This window comes from Cynara cardunculus (genome assembly GCF_001531365.2).
Source record: "Cynara cardunculus var. scolymus isolate 2C chromosome LG 1, CcrdV1, whole genome shotgun sequence".
Taxonomy (NCBI): Eukaryota; Viridiplantae; Streptophyta; class Magnoliopsida; order Asterales; family Asteraceae; genus Cynara; species Cynara cardunculus.
The window spans coordinates 4,049,864-4,058,070 of record NC_037528.1 but is presented as its reverse complement, the minus strand read 5'-3'; positions in this window follow the sequence as shown (position 1 = coordinate 4,058,070).

The following is an 8,207-nucleotide window of genomic DNA, read 5'->3' as shown; positions in this document are numbered from 1 at the left end:
TCGAAAGCGAAAGAAAGGTTTCTTTCTGCATTTGGAACCAGATCTTTTAAGAATCTTAAAGTGGAGTTCCCATTTTTCAAAAGCCTTTCAAGTAAAATCCAATTCCACTCCTCTTGAGCAACACCAGGCTTGATTAATAACTAATATTTTGCATTTCCTTTTTTCTTGTCATTAAACAAAAAAAAAAACATCACACTTGAATCATGAGATTGGTATTAATGTACCGCATTAAATTTATCATGATGATGATGAGGCAGTGTTCATGTAGCACCATAATTACATCAATATCAATTCTTACTGAATTTTTTTATATATTCCTTGTATTCTTAAACTGAAATGATGGGTTGGAAACTTTAGAGGGACCAGAAAAATCTCAGAAATGCAATAAATCAAATTCCATATATATCTTTAGTAACGACATGCTTCAAGCACTTTATCTGGGTTTGAGATTCTAGCTGCCCAGATTGTAGACAATAATTCAGTGTGTAACACAATGATGGCAATAAAGATTAAAGAATGGATGAAAGGTAGTATTAGACTTATGGTAACGGAAGTATATGTTGAACGAGCAGCTCCTTATTAATAATTGATGTCGTCTTTTATGAATATTTTTTTCATTTTACATGTTTATTTCTCAATTGATTTTTGTTTTTTAATTCATTATTTATGATCATTTTTTGTTTGGGCCTTAGATTTTGATTGGGACATATCCAATTGACAGCATCACAAGTAATAGGTTATCAAGTCATGTTGTGACTCAAGCTGGATAAGAATATGCCAACTATTTTTGTTTGTGCTTCTTCGTCTTTATCTTTTGTTTCTAAAAGACATGAACAAATACAATATGACACTTAACCTTCCAATCCCCAATAATATAAAGAGGCTACAGTTACTATTACATGGAATTAGGTAAGGTTGTATTCAATTAGTTAAAGCACCTAAACTCATGGTTATACATGTCAATATTCCACTCAGTGAAGCTAATCTTTCATTACTAATAATTGAGTTTTTAGCACTTTGAAATTGCTCAGACACAAAGGCACGCATAAATTCAGAAATAAATATCCACATCCATCTTGAAATCATGGACTTAATGTAAAAGCTAAAAATGTTCAAAAGACAGAAAAGACACAAGATTCTGTCTATATGTTTCACTTTGGTCTACCACTAGATAGTCCCATGTCTGTTTTCCGGTTTCTAGCTTTAATTTCATTCTCTTAGGAAATATCATATCCACCCACCATTAAGCTTCCATTATTAAATCTTTTGACTATTTATCCTTTCTATATATAGCCAATCATAAAAAGCAATGTTTTGCCATGTTTATCAAGTTATATGTGTGGTTTTAAACAAGGGGAATCACTCAACCAATCGACTCAGTGCAGCTCTAACCAAGTCTGAATTCAACCAGCCATCATTCAATAACTCCTCTCTTACCCATCATGGATCTGGGTTAGACTCAGAACTTAAACTTCCTGCATAATATCTCTAAACGGAGAAATTGATACATAATTCCAAATACGAATATAATATTCATGACAACATACCAAGTACATCTTAGTAAATGTAGGTTATAAGATTATGACACTTTCTTTACTAGACAAAAGTGCCGATGTCGTATTAAAAAGCCTTACATACGTATCTGGGATAAAGGGGTGTTTGAGTGGTGGATTTCAATGGAGATTTGAAAGAAAGCATCAATCAGACAACTCAAAATGACATTTATAAACAGATGGATGAAAACGACTTGCTTATGTCGTTTACGAAAGCAGAAGTAGCACGAAGATAAGATAGTTACAGTGGTCACCGCAATGAAGACATGAAAACAAAAGACAAAGAAAGAAGGAAAGAAATTGTTGCATAGATACACAAATGGCAATAGTTCTTTCACTGATTTGATGAATAATGTTGAGAAATTCACATTGAAATTATAATCAACGGGTATCATCGTTTAAACGCTCGAGTGATGTGGATAGATGGAGAGAGAGAGAGATGTACCTGGATGAACTGCAATTGGGTGATAACTGATAAGATAGGACGAAGATCCGTGGAGATGGCCCCAAAGGTCCCCCCAACAGCCAGCCATGGAGCGTGCACAGGTTGTGAAGATTTAGGGTTTATCAAATCAAAAGTTTAAAGGTAAAAAAATCAAAAATATTATAAAAATTAAAAAAAATACATAAAATTTTTATTTTTTTGTAATTTTTTTAGTTTAATTTTTTATTATTATTTAGATTTAATAACGAATCAATTTATATTTGATTTAATAATATAATTTTTTTATAAAGATAATAATTAATTATTTTATCAGGACTCAAAAATTATTCTAATTATATTTTAGATTTTATATTTAAAATGAGAATTTTATCTTGTATTTGATTATATTTATCTATAGTTAATTACACGAACTCAAACATCAAGCTTAATAAGTGATACTTACGTACAATTTACTTGTAATCTTAAATTTTAAGTAACTTACATCAATGCAAGTTAAGCAATACTTCATTTATAAAATATTGGTTTTAAGATTTTTTGTCAAATGTATTATAATATAACATATATATTATTAAGAGCTTGGATGTTTGAACAAAAACTTGAGGTCTTGTTTACTTTTTTTTATGATAGTTTATTAACATTTTTTATTGTTTCTTAACCATTTTATTCTATTTTATGTTATTTATGTTAAACGTTTTTAGTTTTTTTTTTTTTGTTTATAGTTTTATTTGCTATACAAATTGCAGGTTACATTTTAAGTAATAAGAATGTATTTAATAGATTTCAAAAAGTTTAAGAATTTATTTAGCAAGTTTTCAGAAAGTCCAATGACTCATTCATTCAAAAAAATTATCCAATGACTTAATCATTTCAAACAAGAAAGTTTATTGAGTTTTTTTGAACTTTTTCCTACATATAAATGGTAATCTTTAATTGATGATTATAATTAAAATATTTTAAAAATCTCCATCAATTAATACCAAATGTTGATAGAGAAAAAGCGAATGATGTATATGATTTTGTATAGTATATAACATCTAAACTGTTTGCAAATGATTTGTCCACCAATGGGCTAATAATACCCATCTTTGGAATAAACAATTTTCTTTTCTTCGGAAATGTTATTTATGGACCCCATGGCTTTACATAATGATATCAGTATGGAGTTCACGAGTATACACGTATAATACAGTACAATACAATAACTTTGAACCCTCAATGATATTTCATGCTTTATTTTGTTTTCTCATCCAACTCGATTTTATTTTGAATATTCGTGTGGTTGTGAATGAACGAAAAAGTTGTCAGCTTAATGGAGTGTGATGTCTTATTAGCAGTGTTATGTTATTTATCTTGAATTTTACAGGTTAAGTTAGAGATTTAAAAAGTAGTATACATGCAAAAATAAAACTCATATATTATAAGTTAGTAAAGGTATTTATATAAGTATCAACATGCTCTTAGGTAAATATACCCCGTGATCAGAATTATTCTAAAATCTGGTTAAAATTTTGAAAAAAAATATACATGTCATTATAGTATCAAGTTGAAGAATGTAAAATGCTTATTTTTTATATAATTTACTTGATTAATATATTATTTATATATATATATATATATATATATATAGATCTGAAAACATGATATGGATAAATCTATGTATTCTATAAGTTGATCATCAAATTTTTTTATAATTATGTTCAAAAAATAAAATTTTAAGAAGTTTTATAAAAGTCAGAATAATTTGTAACTTTAAATCTTTTTGAGGCTTTCATGAGGCTGATCTTGAGCTTGTAAAGCCCCCAGACGACGTATTTTTTCGATAAGCCAGATGATGGAATGGGAAGACCTATGGCTGTCGTCGGCTCGTGACATAAGGTGTTGGGTTAAGTCCACAATGAGTGCAACATTGTTTATATTATAAGTGATACATGTTTAATAAGTTGTTTTCGAAAACAATTACAAATATTCTATTATTAAACACTTTATATGAAAACTAGAAGCGTACTCGCGCAATGCAGCGAGATACATCTTGATTTTAATATTTTATTTTATTATTTATCTCAGTCGATGTTATAGTATGGTCTTATGTGATTTTGAAAAAACGGTGATGCTTTTTTTTAGTAAATATAAATTTGAAGATATCATAAAAATTTGACAAAAATATATCGATATTAGTATCAAATAAACTATTTGAAATTTATATCTTTTGTGTAATTTTTTAATTCAATTTTTTTATTATAATTTAATTTAGGTGCAATAACAAGTAATTTGTATTTGGTTTAACTAGAAAAATATTTGCGCAATGCAGCAAGACACATCTCGATTTTAATGTTTAATTTTATTATGTGTCTCTGTCGATGTTATAATACGATTTTATGTGTTTTTAAGAAAGCATTAATAATTTTATTTTTGAATAAAATATAAATTTGAAGAAAATATATCAATGTTAATATCAAATCAACTATTTAAAAGTTCTCATTTTTTATGTAATTTCTTTAATTTATTTTTTTAATTATAATTTAATTTAAGTTTAATAATGAAATAATTTATTTTTGGTTTAATAATATAACATTTTATAAAGATAATAATTAAGTATTCTGTTATAATTCAATAATTATCCTAATTATATTTTAAATCTTTTATATTTATGAGATGTTTATCATGTATTTGACTATGTTTATCTACAGTTAGTTATACGAATTCAGATATGGAGCTTTAATAACTTGTACTTACGCACAATCTATTTGCAATCTTGAGTTTTAAGTAATATGCATTAATAAACAGTATTTTACACATAAAAAATGGTTTTTAAGAGTTTTTGTCAAATGTTTTATAATATAGTATAGAGAATATAATTTTATTATAAAGATAATAATTAATTATTTTGTTAAAACTCGATAATTATCCTAATTATATTTTAGATTTTTTATATTTATGAGATGTTTATCATGTATTTGACTATGTTTATCTGCAGTTAGTTACACGAATTCATATATGAAGCTTTAATAACTTGTACTTACGCACAATCTACTTGTAATCTTGAGTTTTAAGTAATATGCATTAATAAACAATACTTTACGCATAAAAATGGTTTTTAAGAATTTTTGTCAAATGTTTTATAATATAGTATAGAGAATATAATTTTCTTATAAAAATAATAATTAATTATTTTGTTATAACTCGATAATTATCATAATTATATTTTAGATTTTTTTATATTTTAAAATGAGATGTTTATCATTTATTTGATTATATTTATCAACAGTTAGTTACACGAATTCAAACATGGAGCTTTAATAAGTTGTACTTACACATGATTTACTTGTAATCGTGAATTTTAAGTAATATGCATCAATAAATGGTATTTCGCATATAAAAATGATTTTTAAAAGTTTTTGTTAAATGTTTTATAATATAATATAGATAGGTGTCGTTTTGGGCTAAGTTGTTTCAGCCCATTTATTGCAAGTATTGGGTTGTTTAGTTATATGCTCTACAAGTATAGACCTTACAGCCCAAATTTGGACGCTTCTATGGGCTTTTAAAATTTAAGTTATCACCCATTTTGTAGCAAACACGAAAGATGTGCAAATACGACGTTTTAACTTATTTTAAGAAACTATTTATAATTAGATTTTCATAATATTTTAATAAGACTGAAATAAAGTAATACATGGACTAATTTTAAATTAATAATTATCTATACTATATTATAAAACATTTAACAAAAACTCTTAAAAACAATTTTTATGCATAAAATACTGTTTATTGATGTGTATTACTTAAAATTCAAGATTACAAGTAAATTATGCATAAATACAACTTATTAAAGCTTCATACTTGAATTCGTGTAACTAACTGCGGATAAACATAATCAAAAAAAGAATAAACATCTCATTTTAAAATAAAAAAAAATATAAAATATAATTAGAATAATTATCAAGTTCTAACAAAATAATTAATTATTATATTTATAAGAAAATTATATTATTAAACCAAATATAAATTACTATATTATAATAAAAAAATTGAATTAAAAAATTACACAAAATATGAGCAATTTTAAATAATTAATTTGATACTAATATCGATATATTTTTGTCAAAATTTTATGATATATATTCAAATTTATATTTTGTTCAAAATTAAAAGCATCATCGTTTTTTTTTTCAAAATCACGTAAGACCATATTATAACATCGATTGAGATAAAAAATAAAATGAAATATTAAAATTAAGATGTATCTCGTTGCATTGTACGAATACCTTCGAGTTTTATTAAAATAAAGATGCATCTTGATTCTAAAATTGAGAATTCAAAACCTCAATCATGATTCGTAGTTTTGAGAGAGAAAGATAGTAATGTTTTGACGTATTAATACAATTTAATGTTTATCAGTTAACTTTATGGAGTTAAAGTGAAACTTTAAGATTTTGTAAGTATGCAATAATAAGTTATAAACTTGAATTTTAAGAGAGTTTAAGAACATGAGATCAATGTTTTGTAATATAGTAAATATATTAGTATAAATATATATTCCTAATAAAAAATACAGTTATATCATGAAAAAAGAAATATGAATATCAAATTAAAGTGAATAAAATTCTTAATGTAATATGCATTTTGTTTTATTGAAATTTCAATAATTATATTTTTTTAAATAAGATAAATCTATAAAATTCACATAACTTGGTCCGTTAATTTGGAAAAGATAATACGGGTTTCTATCCATTGACACTTTGATGCAATCTAACAGTATTGCTACTAGGGGGATAATTGGTCGGGTCGGGCAGATTTTGGTTGGTAGACATGAAACCTGATTGGTTTTCGTAGCAGGTCTTCATGAGCCGTCCCCTTAGGTTTCGGGTGACGGGTTGTTCGGTTTTTGAGGGTTCGAGTAAGGTCGGTTCCGGTAGGTTGTCGAGTTGGCTTGACATTATGGTTTATGGCACTAATGAGTGATTACCCATGCTTGATGGGTTATACAATTTGAGCACGTGGGATGTGGCAACTAATGATGTACCGTGTACTTGCATGACTTTGGCTTATGTACTTTATTACTTCATTAGTACTTGCATGGCAATTGAATTCTTGAGAGTTGAGTGTTGCAAGGGTTTACCACCAACGATCAATGACAATGAGGCAATGAGAGATGAATACAATCGAGTATTGACGGGTTGTACGTAACAAACCAGTGAGTTTCCCCTTTCCACCGAACAAACTCACTCTCTTGTGTACTCTTAGTCATCGACCGGCGACCACTCTAGCGAATCAGCGACCACTGTCAGCCTCTCACAAATTCTCCACTAGGAGAAGTAGTTGTGTGACTTGTGTTGCGTGTAGGCTGATTAAGTAAAAAGATAAATTAGGGGGAAATCATCATTGGATGTAAACGAACGGTAAGTCAATACTTTGGATCTTGGACTTAGGGGGGAGACCAGATGTTCGGGTGGGTTGAGTGCCTGATATGCAAACCCAACTTGAAAACCCTACAATTCTACTTAAACTTCGGATCTCATATTTTGGGTTTTGTTAATTTCAGATATCTGTTTAAACCATCATAATTTTGGTTCAGGTAAGGAGGGATTTGTCGCGTCACTTCAGGTTTTGCTCAACCCTAGTTGCTACCATTGACTATATAATTGTTACAAAAATATATTATAGATTATAAATATATTGTATATACTAGTTGTATACCCGCGCAATGCGGCGGGAACCATGAATTTTAACGATTTTGAAGTTCCACTGGTTTTATAAGATAAAATTTAACGATGATATATGTTACATTTGGTCTTTACATAATAATACAATTTGAATAAATAAGAGTTATGGTTCCAATTACAGACTATCGATGAAAAAAATGTATGAGAGTTTAAAATCCAATATATTTAAACGACTCCACAAATGTGTTCGATTTACACTAAGAGTAAAGAACCAAAAAACTTGAGTTTTAAGATAAAACTCAAAACCAATAAAAAAACTATAAATTTGATAGATCATAAGTCATGAAACGATCATAAAAGGATGAATTTTAGAATGAAATTTCAACTGCTTACCCTCTTTCTTGTCTAGAAACTCAGATTAAGGTTGAATTAATACATGTATATATATATATATATATATTTCAAAAAAAACCCAAGAACATATTAATTTATAACATATTATACAATGCAATTTGGACAGCCTAACCCCAAAGTAATATATATATA